The following is a 16,678-nucleotide window of genomic DNA, read 5'->3' as shown; positions in this document are numbered from 1 at the left end:
CCTTCTGCTTCGGCCTCCTAAAGAGATGGGATTGTAGGCATGATTCACTGTGATCAGTCTCTGATTTATTTTTCTTACCTTATAGCTCACTTTAAGACTTCCATTCCTGTGTTGAATGGAAGTAGTGATCATCGACATTCTTGTCTTTTCGTTATCTTAGAGAAACATATTTCAACTTTTCATCACTGAGTATGATGAAGCTCTGAGCTTATGACATATGGCTTTTATTATGTCAAGGTAACTTTATTCTATACCCATATTGAGAGTCTGTATGATAAAACAGGGCCAAATTTTAGTAAATAATTTTTCTCCACCTGTTACAATGGTCAGACAATTACATTGTAAATTATCTTATTATGTTATAGGATATGGGCTGGTTTGCATATGTTGCCCCATCCCCACATCACACTATATATTCCTCTTTGTTATGGTATGTGACCGTGTTAATTGATTAATTGAAAGTATATTAATCATGCTTTCATAATCATTGTATATATTTAGGAAATACAAAGTACAGTTACAGTTTTGATATGTATAGTGTATAGTGATGATGTCTGAGGTTTTCCTGTAACCAGCACAAGTTTAGTATACATTATATCAATTCAGTGGTTTCTCATCATTTATCCTTCTCCTATCCTCTGAGTCTTCAGTGTCTGTTAGGCCACTTTATATGTTCATGTGTACACATTATTTAGAACCCACTTATTAGTGAGAACTAATACAACCACTATGGAAAACATATGGAAGTTTATTAGATAGCTGAAAACAGACCTATTATTTCACTCAAAAGCTCACTACTGGATATCTGCCCAAAGAAAAATAACTCATAGTCTCCAAAAGACATCTGAACTTGTATGTTTATTGCAGCACTGGTCTGCAATAAAAGCTCACCCACTTATTAGTGAGAACACACATTTTGAATGTGATTCTGAGTTGTGTCACTTAAGACAATATAGCCTCCCATTCTATCCATGTGCTGCAAAGAATGTGATTTCATTCTTCTTTATGAATGCATAGTATTTCATGATGAGTATGTACTCCATATTGTCTTTACCCACTCCTCTGTTGATGGACACTTAGGTTAGTTCCATGACTTTTTACTCTGACTAGTGCTGCAATAAACATACACGTTCAGATGTCTTTTGGAGACTATGAGTTATTTTTCTTTGGGCAGATATCCAGTAGTGAGCTTTTGAGTGAAATAATAGGTCTGTTTTCAGCTATCTAATAAACTTCCATATGTTTTCCATAGTGGTTGTATTAATTTACCTACTAATCAGTAACATAGGTTGTCATCTGATGAGGGCTGTTGTTTACAAGATGGCCACTTGCTTGTTGCTGTATCTTCCAAAGAGGATGTTCCAAAGACATTTACCCTGTCTTCATATGGTGGAAAGAACAGAAGTGCAAAACCAGCCTAGATAGTTCCATCTAACCACTTTATACTACTACAATATCATTCATGAGGCCGCTCTCTTGACTTAATTACCTGCAGAAGACCCCATCTCTTAGTATTATTATACTGGAATTTAATTTGAAACACAAGTTTTGTGGGAGGATACATTCAGCAAAAGGAAACAGTCAACGGGATGGAAAGAATGCCTACAGACAGGGAGCTAATGATTACCAACATACATGTCATAAGAGGTTAATATCCAAAATGCATGGGAAACTCAGAAAACTTGATAGCAAAGAATAAAATACACATTTAAAAAAGAATTGACTTGAATAGACCTCTTTCAAAGAAGATATATAAGTGACCAACATGTATATGAGTGGTATTCAACATTACTAACAATCCGGGAAATATAATGTAAACCCTCAGTGCTATCTCATTTCGTACCTGGTAGCATGGGTATTATCAAAAGGGAATAGATGATGGGGATGTAGAGAACAGTGAACCATTGATTACTGTTGGAAAGAAGGCAAATTAGCACAGCAACTTGGGAAAATCGTATGCAGGCTCCTTAGAGAAATCTGAAAATAGAACTAACACATGATCCTGCAATCCTTTTGCTAGGTATATTCACAAAAGAGAAACACACATATCCACAGCAGGGTATTATATAGCCTTTAAAGTTGAGTGTCAGTCATTAGTGACAACATGGATGAACCTGGTGAAAATCATGCTAACTGAAATAAAGCAACAGAAAGCAAAATAACTTGTCATTTCACATGTATGTGGAAAACAAAACAAACAAAAAGAACTGAATACACATATATAAAATGTTGACTATATGGGTCGTGAACATGGGGATAAAATGAGAACTTACAGGTTACAGGGAACAAAGTTGCATATATTTAGAATAAGTAAGCTTGGAGATCTGAGATGCAGTATGAGGACAACAGTATCATACTGTATATGATACATTTGAAAACAGTGGATTTATGTACTTAGATTTTGCCATAAAATTGGGGTTACCACATGCGAGACGATGGATATGTTCATTTGCTTGACTCTAGTCAACGTTTCACAATTTATAAATACAAGCCTCATATTCTACATTTTAAATACATACAGTTCTATACACATACATAACATAAATACAAGTTTAAAAATAATGTTTTGGTCAGGTAACTCTCAGTCCTCTGTTTCATTAGCAATGGTTTCTGAAGTCTTATATTTTGTTTTGAGTTTGCCATATTTACCTCTGCCTTTGCATGCATTATTCTTTCGTTGGGTATTTCAGGAGAAGAAACAGCTGCCTCTTGTAATTGTATACTTGCTGTGAGAATCACTACGGTGCTAAGTCTGGGACTTCTCAGGCCATTTCCAAGTGTATCTGTCTTCACTAAGTATGTGCACATTTTTTCCCCCTACTCCTCTGTACTCACGGCTGGTTTTAGAGAGGTTATTTCCCTAACAGTCTCAATATTATCATGCTATCTACCCTACTCCCAGGTATTAAGTCCCTCCGGAATTAGCTATTTATCTTCATGCTCCCTCTTGTCCTACTCAACCCACACAGGCCCCCAGTTTGTGTCGTTCTCCTCCCTGTGTCTACATGTTCCCATTGTTTTGCTCCCATTGTCAAACAGTTTTTACATGTCGCAAAGTGCTTGCCATTTATTTCACTGGCCTCCCCCAAACTATTAAACATCAATTATCTCCTGACACTTAAGTTAGGCAAGACAGAAACTAGTCTCTTTGGTAGCCTTCAGTTAGACAGTATGTTACAAACAAGTTGAATTCTTTTCCTTTCATCCTGAGGAAGGAGTAGAAAATGAGTGGTTTTCTCCCCAAAGTCTTCACCACTACATGGGTCAAATCAGAAAGGCAGAACAAGAGTGAGCAAAAAGTGCCATGGATTACTTAGTGCTGTGAGCATGGATTTTTTTGTTGTTATCCTTTGTTAGATGGGGTTTAGTTACTCTTTGACTGGCTTATGGATCTCCTACCTCCAAGCAAAGGTACGGTGTAGCCAATCTGTTGGTTTTTTGGTGTTACATAGGAGCCTGGAGCTCCTAGCCTGCCACCAAGCTGATGTCACTTCAGTCCTTTAGATTTTATTCAAATTCCTTTTAGAATACTTACAAACCCAAGACTACTGCTGCAGGAAGACAGCATTTTGCATGTCCACACACTTGCACTGGGTATATACATTCCACTCGAACTTTACACTGCTTCTCCTTTTTCCTGCTTTCTTATGTTATTTGCACTGGCTTTACCTAAATAAATTGAATACTACACGTTTTACTTCCTGACACAGGTCCCCAAACATGTTATCCAAAGAGTCTTGAACATTATTTTACTTGTCCCATTATGTTCACTTTATTTTTACTTATTATTCAGATGCAAATTCAAGTATTAGTTTAATACTTTTTTATTATTTTCCATTATTTGTTATCACAACATTGAGATAGCTAGATATCTAGCTAAAAGCTAGATAACAAATGTGTTACTTAAATATTTTTGACAATTATATAAAGCTTGGATCATTAACGGTACTGCCTTTCACATAATAAGAACAAAGGAAGAGGGGGAATCAGTGGAATAACTAAAGCAAAGTCTACGTGTTGATACTTTTGTGGGAGGCTTTTTTTTTTTTCCTTTTCTGAGAGAGCCTCCCTCTGCAGCCCAGGCTGGAGTGCAGTGTCAGGATCCCAGCTCACTAAACAACCTCTGCCTCCAGAGTTCAAGCGATTCTCTGCCTCGGCTTCCCAGAGAAGTTGGGATTACAGGCACTCACCACCATGCCTGCCTAATTTTTGCATTTTTAGGCAGCAATGGGGCTTCACCATACTGCCCAGGCTGGTCTCAGACTTCTGAACCTAAATGATCTGCCTATCTCATTCTCTTATAAAGTGCTGAGATTATAGGGATAAGCCACCATGCCCAACCTGTAGGAGTCCTTTTAGTAAGTTTTGCTCAGTTTATGAGTGTAAGGTTTTTCAGCTGAGCGTGGTGGCTCCCTCACGCCTGTAATCCCAGCATTTTGGGAGGCCGACACGGGTGAATCAGTTGATGGCAGGAATGTGAGATTATCCTGGCCGGCATGGTGAAAGCCCGCCTCCACTAAAAATACAGAAATTATCCAGGAGTGATAGTGTGCACCTGTAATCTCAGCTCCTCAGGAGGCTGAGGCATGAGAATCACTTGAACTTGGGGAGGGAGGTTAGAATGAGATGATATCACACCTCTGCACTCCTGCCTGGGCTGCAGAGTAAGAAACTGTCTCAAAAAGAATGCCCATTTTCTTTGCTCTTTTCTTGCTATTTTGCACAAGGACATAAAGACAGGTACAGCGAGTCATGTTGAAGTTGAAAATAAAGTGCTACAATTGTTAAGTGGAATGATAGAATAAATTTGGGTCTAGGGTAAAACCATTACTTTACCTAACCTGCCTTGTCGGTTATCTCACAGCTTATATAGTGTGGTATACAAATTTATTCATATACAATTGATTTTAGCTATTCTATTTTCCTTAGTAGGAACTGCCCTTACTGTAAATGAATTGTTCTTTCCTGCCTTGAGAACTCCCTGACAGCAAGGGCTGGTTCTCGTCATATATGTGTCGAACATAAAGCACACTTCATTTGAGAGGCTTGGGAAATATTTACTGAATTGTAGCTCTTTGCTTCAGATTGCCATTAAAGAAAAGCCAGACAATTTGTCTTGAGATACTTTCCGTAAATGTACAAGGTGAGTGTTTCAGAGTAGAGATATAATAATGTCAGTATGTCAACAGATAACTGAGTGAAATGTGCTACGGTTTTTTTTTTTATATTGATTTGTGGGTTATTTAAAATAATTATAAATATTTCCTTAACTTCTGTAAGAAAATATGTCAAATAATGCAGATCATCTAATCGTGTTTAATTACTAAGCAATATTTGGTGGATAAAGAACGCTATACATTGGCTGGGCATGGTGGCTCATATGTGTAATGCCAGCACTTTGGGAGGCGGAAGCAGTAGGATGGTGAAGTATATGTAGCACGGTGAAACCCAGTCTTTACTGAAATACAAAAATGAGCCAGGTGTGCTGGTGTGCACACATAATCCCAACTATTCAGGGGGCCAAGACAGTAGAAGGTCTTGAACTCTGGAAGCAGAAGGGGCAGTGAGCCAAGATTACACAACTGCACTCCAGCAGGAATGAGATTGTATCTCAAGAAAAGAAATAAAAAAGCTACATACTGACACAAAATAGACACTGAAGTTTGTACAAGGGGTGGGACTGTGATTTTATATGTCTCCACTCCAAAAGTAATGGTGAACACTAAACTAATGAAAAAGTTATAATTTTAGCACCCCTTTAACTTTGCTAAATTTCTAGCATATTACACTTGCTTGGTCATAATGGAAGGCAGTTATCTCACAAGGACCGCTTATGATGTCAGACGTTCTATATCCTGCCATTTCAATCTCCACCTTCATAGGTAGTTTCCTGCAACCTATCTTCTATTCACACACACTTGAGCCAACATGCAAGGTCTACTTCTCTTCTACCAATTTTGGGGATTGTTTCTTCACTGTTCTGGTGGTAAGTTACAGATACGTGGGAGGGTTTTTTTCTCAAGCAAGTCTCTTTGCTATGTATGACTTGTTCATCTTAGTATTTAATTTTTTGCTTTGTCTTTAAAATATCTTCCTTTTAAAATATACCTGTGTTTTTTTGTCACTTACTATTTTTAATAGTTCTCTTTCACCTAATTCTACATTTTGATCATGTTTTCCTTTACTTATCATCCTTCTCTATGTTGTTCTTGATATGATTGTTTGAAAAGATACTGTTTTTGATGTTATATTTACCTTTCCACCTACCCTTTCCAGTACTTTATTCTCAAAAGCAGTGGTGATACTCATTGGCCCCAATGATTGCCCCATTGTCAGCACCCAGCAACATCTCATGGTTAGCGTCCATGGCTGAATGCTGCCAGGGCATGATTCTGGATCCTCTCTACAGCCAGCTGTCTGACTAAACTGTAAGTATTTAGAACCATGAGCAGGGAATCATGCTTATTTTTACTTTTTAGATCTGTTTCATCTCATTAACTATATTTGCATTGGATTTCAGTACATGAAAGGGACTTTGGTGTTCTTTAGAAAATATTAGGCCAGGCATGGTGGCTCACGCCTGCAATCCCAGTGTGTTGGGAGGTCAAGGCACGAGGATTGTTTGAGCCCAGGTGTTTGAGACCAGCCTGGGCAATATTGTGAAATGCCATCTCTACCAAAATGCAAAAATTAACTTGGATGAGGGTGCACACCTGTACTCACAAATACTTGTCAGGCTGAGTCAGGAAGGTGGCTTGAACCTGACAGGCAGTGGTTGCAATGAATCAAGATTATATCACTGCGCTCAAGCCTGGGCAAGTGGATTGAGAACCTGTTTCATCTCCTTTCAAGGTCGAGGTGAGAGGGTCACCTGAGCCTGATAACTCGAGGCTGTATTCAGCCATTATCATGCCAATGCACTCCAACCTGGGTAATGGAAGTGAGACCCTACTAGCTCAAAAAACAAACCAACAAAAAATGCAAACTAAAAGAAAATATTGAACAATATTTTAAAATATCAAAAATAATATGTAATATTTAGATATGTAGTATTTACATATATATTTACATATTTTTATATTATTCAGATTTATAGTATATTTATAAAATGTTGAGCCAAGATTGTACCACTTGTAGATGTCAAGGCTACAGTTAGCCATGATCAAGTTACTGTACTCCAGTCTGGGTGACAGAGTAAGAACCTGTCTAAAAACAAACAAACAAACAACGAAAGGAACAAAACAAATTGTAGCAAGAGTGAAGTTTGAAGATGTACAAGTTAAACACTATTCAGTGCACAATAGAGAGCACCAGTATACATATATATTTTATTTATTTATATTAATATATTACACATTAATTTAATGTGTGTGTGTGTGTGTGTGTAATTTTTTTTTAATTAACCATGCTTGGTTGTACACACCTATGGTGCTAACTGCTTGGGAGGCTGAGGTGGGAGGATCACTTGAGTCCAGGAGTTCAAGACCAACTTGAACAACACAGAAAGACATTGTCTCAAAAAAATATTTATTTAAAAATTAGCTAGTTTTGGTGACATATGCCTGTAGTGCCAGCTACTTAGGAGACTAAGGTAGGGGGATTGCTTCAGCAGAGAGGTCAAGGCTACCGTTAGCCATGATCAAGGCACTACATTCCAGTCTGGGTGACAGAGTGAGAACCTGTCTTAAAAACCAAACAAACAAAGAAAAAGTACGAAATAAAGCGTAGGAAGAATGAATTTTGAAGCTTTACAAGTTAAACACTATTTGGTGTACAATAGAGAGCACCAGTATAAAGTAATATACAATAGAAATTTGTTGGATTAAATTGCCAAATAACAATTTACTTAATTTATTTTGTCATTATTACTGTTGTTATTGAGACAGAGTCTTGCTTTGTCATCCAGGCTGGAGTGCAGTACCACAATTTCAGTTTACTATAACCTCCACCAACTCAGGTGCAAGTGATTCTCTTGCTGAGCCTCCCTAGTAGCTGGGACTAAAGGAGCATGCCACTCGGCCTAGCTTTTGTTTTTTTCTTCTTCTCTGTATTTTTAGTAGAGATGAGGTTTCAACATATTTTCCAGACAGGTATCAAACTCCTGACCTGAAGTAATGTGCCTTCCTCAGCCTCTCACAGTGCTGGGATTACAGGCATGACCAACCATGTGCGAACTAGGAAAATTATATACAGCAACCATTTAAGTTTAAATTGAGGTAAAATGAAATGCTTTTCTCATTTTAATTTTTATTACATTCTCTATGTTTCCATTTCATTAGGAAGCATGTGCACTCTAACATTTCAGGAGTTATTGACCAGGAAGTTTTTTTACTTGGTCACAAAACCTGCCTGCACCCAAGTTTTAATCCACAAATTGGAACAGATCCAGAAATGGGAGATATACGAATGGTCCTTCTCCAATTCCCTTTCAGAAATGAAGAAATGGAAGATGCTCACACTTATAACACGTTTTGGAAGAGATGGATAAGAGATGTTATAATTGCTTGTAGAGACACTGCAGGGTATACCAATATCAGAGTAAGCCACGAGTCATATTTTCTATATCATTAATATAATTCAGGTGAACTAATGGAAAAATACAATCAGAAGTACATAAAAATCTTGTAAGCAATTGAATCCATTTGCTCCACTTTGTAGGGGTAAAAATGGAAGTAAAGTCACAATGTCAGGCATTGAAATTATTCTGTCTTCTAGTACTTGGTTTAAAGTGATTGGCCAGCATCTGAGAGGATGTGGAGAAAAAGGAACACTTTTACACTGTTGGTGGGAGTGTAAATTAGTTCAACCATTGTGGAAGACAGTGTGGCGATTCCTCAAGGCCTTAGAAATAGAAATTCCATTTGACCCAGCAATCCCATTACTGGGTATATATCCAAAAGACTATAAATCGTTCTACTATAAGGACACATGTACACGAATGTTCATTGCAGCACTGTTTACAATAGCAAAGACCTGGAATCAACCCAAATGCCCATTGATAATAGACTGGATTGGAAAAATGTGGCACATATACACCATGGAATATTATGCAGCAATCAGAAATGATGAGTTCGTGTCGTTTGTAGGGACATGGATGAATCTGGAAAACATCATCCTCAGCAAACTGACACAAGAACAGAAAATGAAACACCGCATATTCTCACTCATAGGTGGGTGATGAAAAATGAGAACACATGGACACAGAAAGGGGAGTACTAAACACTGGGGTCTATTGGGGGGAAAAGGGGGAAGGCCAGTGGGAGGGGGAGGTGGGGAGGGATAGCCTGGGGAGAAATGCCAAATGTGGGTGAAGGGGAGAAGAAAAGCAAAGCACACTGCCATGTGTGTACCTACGCAACTGTCTTGCATGCTCTGCTCATGTACCCCAAAACCTATAATCCAATAAAAAATTAAATAAATAAATAAATAAATAAATAAAGCAGACCAAAGTTTCTGAAAAAAAAAAAAAAAGTGATTGGCCAAAATCTAAGAGTCTATGAAGTAAGCATGTATCAGAAGGAAATGGTGGGAAGGGAGAATCTTAACTATCTCAGGAATATTTGTCATAATTGAAAGCTATAAAATAAAATCTTATAGGAAAGCCATGTTACGTGCTGACTAATGGAAGAATGCATATCTCATATCCTTCTCATCTCTATTCCTTCACAGCACGATAACTTTGGCGGCAGTATCAAGAAGTTGACAGTTCAGCTTCTAGACCTCTCATTCTGCCACGATCAACATATTCACATGGCTAGAAATAATACTTTATGTATCTGGACTCTGCCACAAGAAGACTGCTGGGTACGTACTATATAAAGGGAAAATTAGCATTGTTGGGTGGTTGAGATTTATAGTATCTTTTTCAAATGTTGAGCCAAGATTGCACAACTTGTGGATATCAAGGCTACAGTTAGCCATGATCAAGTCACTGTACTCCAGTCCTGGTGAAACATATTAACAATGCTACAAAGGTGCATAATGACATGTATTTTTCTTAATCAGAAATAAGGAAGAAGCATTTTCACTTAAAAACTCAGATTAAAAAAAAAACGAGAAGTAGCGAACTTATTTAAAAGGTCATTGAAGGTAACAGTGGCCCATGCCTGTAATCTTTGCATTTTGGGAAACTGAGGCAGGAGGAGCACTCAAAGTCCATGGGTTCCAGATGAGCCTGGTGAACACAGCAAGACATTGTCTCTAGGGAAAAAAAAAAATTACCTGGGTATTTGGACTGTGCCTGTAGCTCTAGCAACTTGGAAGGCTGTAGTGAAAGAATTGCTTGAGCCTGGGAGTTAGAGGTTGTCGTAACCCATGATCTTATCACTTCACTCCGATCTGGGTGAATATGTTCCTAAAAAATAAAAATGAATAACTACAATACATAAAAAGTGTTTAGAAACAATGGGAAGAACAGAGTTATGGTTAGTTTCCCGGACACGGTTGTTAGAAAAAAAAATATCATCTAATTAAGCAAATATAAACTGAGAATTTATAAAAGTGAAAATCTGCAGTTATGAGGGCTTATTATCAGTTATGAAGATCCAACATAACACAACAAAATTAGTCATGAATGACACATGTCTACAAAGAACCACTTTTTGAAAGAATATAAGGGTCTTCTTCTTAAAGCCTAATGTAGCATATCAGGTAGTACATTTTGAAGAAGATAATATTTAGTATGTAAGATAGCCACACTTAAGAAGATAAAATAATTATTATTTGTTTATTTATGTTTTTACACAGGATCTTCACTCTGTCTTCCAAGCTGGAGTGCAGTGACATAATCAGAGCTCGTTGTAGCCTTGAAATCCCAGGCTCAGGTGATAGTCCCATCTCAGCGGTCCCAGTAGCTGGAACCACAGATACCTGCCACAACAGCCAGTTAATTTTTACGTTTTCTAGTGGTGGGGTCTCGCCATTGCCTAGGCTCATCTTGAACTCCTGGACCTCAACCTCCCAAAGTGCATAGGATTACTGTCACATGCCACCACACTTGGTCGTAGAAGACAACTTAACTAGCCTCACTAACATGGTCTCTAGTAAAATTACAAAAGCTAGTTGGGCGTAGGTCGTACACACCTGTAATCCCAGCAGATCTTGCCATTGTACTCCAGCCTAGGGGACAGAGAGAGAGACCATCACACAAACATACACAAACACACACACAGTTAAAACATTTAAAATATGAATGAAATTCGTGATGGAGAAGGAATATTATATCATTTCAATATTCTTTCCTAACAAACATTGTGAGAGCATTTTCCCAGTTTAAAAGACTAACATAAAACAATCTTAAAATCTGTAATTAAGAAACTTGCAATTAGACAGAATACCTGTACAGGCAGGGTATTCTATCTTAATAGGGTACTTACAGGAAACAGCCCTTCTCCTGGTTCTCAGAAAATCCAACCCTGAGCCCAATGGTTTGTAAACTTACTGTTTGATAAGAAATAAATCAAGTGTACAGCATAGTGCAGTAATTAATTACGAGATATTATGGTCAATGATCCTGAAGAAACCTGTATCACAAACAGCAGGACTATATTGAATACATGAGTTGCTACCTGTCTGGATTGATTACATTTTTAAAATGGGCTTTGTCAGAAAAGCAGCTCTTTCTTACAGAAATAAGCTCTACAGATATATTAAGAACATTTAACACAATAAATATTTGGACAGGAAAGTGTGCTTTTTGAAGAAAGTTGGTAAAAAGATACAGAAGGCATGATGACAGAAAAATTAGCTGGATCCACAAAATTTGACATTACCATATTAGACCTGTTTCTTTTCATCAGTGGGAGCCACAGAAAAATTTTCCCACAGAAATATTTCAAGGCAAAACTCGCATATTTTAAAAAAAAATAAAACATTTTTTTTTCTTCTGGAAGATGGTAGACAAGATGACCTTTAAAAATTGAATCACATTTAACAATCTGTTAAGCAGTGTATTAAAGAAGTTTATACTCTTTACATTTCAACATAATGATCCAGCATATAGAGCAAAAGCAATGAGGGGTCATTCGTTCATAATATATTAAGTGTGTAAACATGTATTTCGTGTTTGCTAAGGGTTATTGGTTTTAAAAACATGTAAGTATGCTTACTATCATGAAGCTACTACAGGAAGGCAGGAAACAATGCAAAAGTGAAGTGTTCAGTGGTAAAATATATTTTGATAAATTAATAGGTGAAAGGTTAGAAATTAATACATTCATAAGTAAAGATGTTGGAAACTGTACTTTTGGAGCTACATGCCTTTAAAAATACTTTACTCCAGCAAAGACTAAGCCCATGGGGAACTAACCTATGCAAATGTTTGTGGGAAGAGAATTGCTGGGAGACAAAATTACCATTGAAATCACCCTGAGACTAGAGTTAAGCAAGAAGACATACTCCCATCATGCGGCAAGATGAACAAAGGAAAACTCTTAAGTGAGATCAGAGGCAAATCCTTTTGCTTTTACTCTGAGTATAATTCTGGCTAATGGGAGAACAACCTGTAAGGTGTAGGTGGGTGTCAGAATCAAGCACAGAGACCAAACAAATGACGATGGCCTGAACAAATGTAATGGCAGTGGAAGTGATGCACACAGTCATATGACTGTGTAAGTCGTGCTTCATCTAAACTTGCTTGACTAAGGATGTAAGTAATATTCAGGTAATGCAGTTGAGTACAGAGTTGATTTTTTTGTTGTTTAGAACTTTTCTCTAAATTCCCTCGACCATATGATTTCACTCTTTTTTCCAGAGTTACAATAATTTATGCTTAAGTGTTTTACGGAATTCTTGAAGTATGTACCATGCAAAATTTATTACTGTCCATCAAGCAACATGGAATGAAAAGCGTAATATTTTATACATTTTATATATACATTATATATAGATATATATAATGTAGATATCCTATAATTGAATATATTTATTAACCATATAAGCTAGATAACTGATTTATAAATATAAGTATTCATAAACATATACAATGTATGTAGCTATATATATATGTTATAATTAAAGCCTATGTATTACATATATGTAATTATGCATTATCTATCTATATAACGTATCTATAGTATATGTCTATATGTATTTCTAATATGTATGTTTATCTCTGTTTCCACCCATTCAGGTACAGCAAGGTAGTCCTGTTCTTTGCCTCTTTGGCAGTCACTGGGAACCGGTAGGCTTAGTCAGTCACACCTCAGAAACCTGCTATGACCCTGCTCTTGTCATCAGGGCAGCCCCATACATACCTTGGATGAGATGGCTTATCAAGGCATCCCAAAAGCCACTGGGTTCTATTGCCTCTATACCCTGCTATTTTACTCCTGCAGTAGCCAATGGTCCACAAAACACACTTAGCTCTAACACAGGCTCTGGACGTTGGCCTCCCATGAATTCTCAGTCCAAACATGGAGGAGATTAAGCATTTCTCCACTGAACAGAAAGCACCGGAATCGTTATTCAATATTTTTTGGTTCAAGTAATACAGACTTTTTTCATGACAACAGGCTATTACACTCTCAAAGTGGTCACCTCTCCTCAGCTAGCAAATTCCCAATGATACAATCACGGATTTCTCCTGATGCTAAACTATGGGATCATTTGGATAGAGCTGAACACTGGAGTACCCCAGAAATGGATACTTCTCAATCTTACGTTTTTCTGTATCCCAGAACTTCCAAACAGCTATTATAGCTATATCCAGGAATCTTCCCCAGAAAACTACATTGAATTATAAATATCAAACTGTGACTGATTCAGCAAGATCCTTTATTAATATATTAGCTAATATAATTAGGTTTTATACTCTACCATTAGTTAATGCTGGTGGAGCCTGGTTTTTGTTCTCAAGTGGCATAGATGGATCTCCAGTTCCTTCTAAGGTAGATACTGGTCAGTCTAAAGTTCAGTCTATTAAGGTTTCATCTAGTGGGCAACTTATAACTAGACTCTTGCTGGAAATTACTCCTGAAGTTGAAACTTGGAAACAATTTGTATCTTATGAAACAGGAACAGTGATGCAGATTCAATTCAGTGAAGAGAATATTAGATACCAAATGTACCATGTAGCTGATAGAGTTAACCCCAGTGCTGAAAGAGTAACCTACAGTTTGATTCCACAGGGACCTTTCATAGTTAATAAAATTGAATTGTTGGGCTCACTCTTCCCTCACTGCATGTGGATATCAGTATCCTACAGTAGCCCATATTTTTGAACCAGTCTTGAACCTATTTGGGTCCAAAGAAACTACAGAAAAGACAGACGGACACTGGATTCTCGCTGAACCTAAGATCAACTCAGTTCCGGATTTCTTTGATAATTGATACACTGTACTCATGTGCTAAGTCAAAAAGTGACAATCTTAGGTCTGGGACCCAGCATAAAACTGATATGATCAGGCTCTCAAATCACAGATACGAGGCAAAATTAGTCCATTGAATAAACATAAAGCTGTTATACACAAACACAGGATGCAGACATGTATCTTAGTACATCCTATCATGAATATAATTGAGCCCTTAATTCACTCTAAAGTTGATATAATCAGAACTTGGAGTCAGCCTGCAACAGACATAGTCCAAACTTGGACCCAGCCAGAAACTCAGGCAGGAAGACTCTTGACTGACCTGAAAGCTGATGCAATTAAACCATGGTTACAAACTAAAACTGAAAGAATGAGAACCCAGATTCAGCATGACTTTAAAATATTGAGGCCCAGCACCCAGAATGAAGAATGTAAAGAAAAATGCTGGACCCAAGCAGAAACAGATCCAGTTAGGTACTTGGCCCAAACAGAAATGCAAACAGTGGCACCCTGGACCCAAACTGAAGGTGATATATCCAGACCTTGGAATCACACTGAGGCTGATATCACCAAACTTTTGTGTCAGTCTCAAGCAGAGATAGTCACACAGGCGAGAGAACCAGCAACTCTTGACAGATCACCAATGGATGCAGTCTGAAACTGAAATAGTGAGGCTCTGGAACCATCCTGTGGCTAATAAGTTAAGAGACTGAATAAAACATGAAGCTTATGTATTTAGACACTGTGGTGAAGTTGAAAGTGATAAAGTTAGATCCCCGACCCAATCTCAAGCTGACACTTTGAAACCCTGGATTCAGAAACACATTGTTGTAATCAACCCCTGGGTACAAGATGGGTACATTAACACCATGGATACAGGGAGTGTCTCAAGAATTATATCCCTGGACACCACTTGGAAACTGACACAGTTGCACTGCAGACCCAGGCTGAAATTCCAACAGTAAACTACTGGACAAAAATATTAGCAGATACAGTTGCAACATGGACAAAGGCTGAGTTTCAAGGAATAGCCTCCTGGAGACAGTCTGAAACTGATCCAATCATACTGGGGACTATTCACTACCCAGCCGTGAATCTCTGGACATATTCTGTCTCTGAAAAAGTCACACATTGGAACCAAGAGGAATTTACAGCCTTATTACCTTTGACAGAGCCTATGGATCAAAGAGTCGCACTACGGATCCAGGACAGATTTCCGACAATGAATCCCTGGGCAAAAACTATAGCTGAAACCGTCATACCATTGATCCTTGATGAAATGCCACCAATAAATCCCTGTACGAAGTTGCAGCCTGATTATTCAGCAGTAAACAGCTGGCTCCCATCTGAATTTAATCCAGTCTCACTGTGGACCATGGTTTATTTGCCAGCAGTAAACTCCTGGATACTGACCAAGTAACACTGTGGACCCAGGCTGAGTCTCCAGCAATACATTCCTGGAAACAGTTTGAAACTGATTTGATCACACTAGGGATCCTTGCAGAATCACTCATAATGAATTCATGAATAAGCCCTCCTTTATCTCATAAGATGACAGTGTGTATCCAGCCTGATCCACTATTATTAAATCCTTGGACACAGTCTGTAACTGATACACTCACAACATGGATTCTGGTTGAAACTCTAGGAGTAAGTCCCTGGGCACATTATATATTCATATCATGGACTGCTGAAAGACCAACAGTATGCCGGACTCAACCATGGACTCAGGATGAAATTCTAGCAATAAATCCCCAGACAAAAGCTACAGCTGATACAGTCCTTCCATGGAACCAGGCTGAATTTATAGAAGGAAATTCTTGGACAGACACCATCTGAAACTTATGTAGTCACACAGTGGATCCTGAATGATTCTCCAGCAGTAAATTCATGGACACATACAATAGCTGATGCAAACAAGCTGTGGCCCAAGCCTGAACATCCAGTAATAAATCCCTGGACAAAGTCTGTCGCTGATAGTACTATATATACCATGGATTCAAGATGAGTCCCTAGCAACAAAACTATGGACACAGTATGTATCTTATACAACCACACCATGGGCCCACAATGAATCTTCAGCAGTAATCTCTATACACTACCAGTATCTGATAACATCATTCTGAGGACACAGGCTGAGTCTCCAACAGTAAATCCATGGACAGAAGCTGTAACTTCCACAGTTGCACAATGTATCTCCAGCAGTAATTCCATGGAAACAGTCTATACCTTCCATAGTTGTATCTTGGACCAAGGTTGAATGTCCATCAGTAAACGCCTGGACAACATCCATAGCTGATACCATCACACTCTGGAACCAGCCGGCATAAACAGCAAGATACCCATGGATACTGCCTCGGGCTGATACT

General features: G+C 38.1%; 1 long non-coding RNA gene across 1 annotated transcript; it reads left to right on the top strand.

The window, feature by feature from the left end:
- Positions 1–5,881: 5,881 nt before the first annotated feature.
- LOC128930756 (uncharacterized) lies at positions 5,882–9,164 on the top strand. Its single transcript, XR_013531933.1, has 4 exons — positions 5,882–5,986; positions 6,277–6,428; positions 8,433–8,538; positions 9,087–9,164. It is a non-coding gene; the product is annotated as an uncharacterized LOC128930756 (long non-coding RNA).
- The last annotated feature ends 7,514 nt before the right edge of the window (positions 9,165–16,678 follow it).

The sequence above is a fragment of the Callithrix jacchus genome, chromosome Y (assembly GCF_049354715.1).
Source record: "Callithrix jacchus isolate 240 chromosome Y, calJac240_pri, whole genome shotgun sequence".
NCBI lineage: Eukaryota > Metazoa > Chordata > Mammalia > Primates > Cebidae > Callithrix > Callithrix jacchus.
This window is presented reverse-complemented; position numbering and strand designations above follow the sequence as displayed.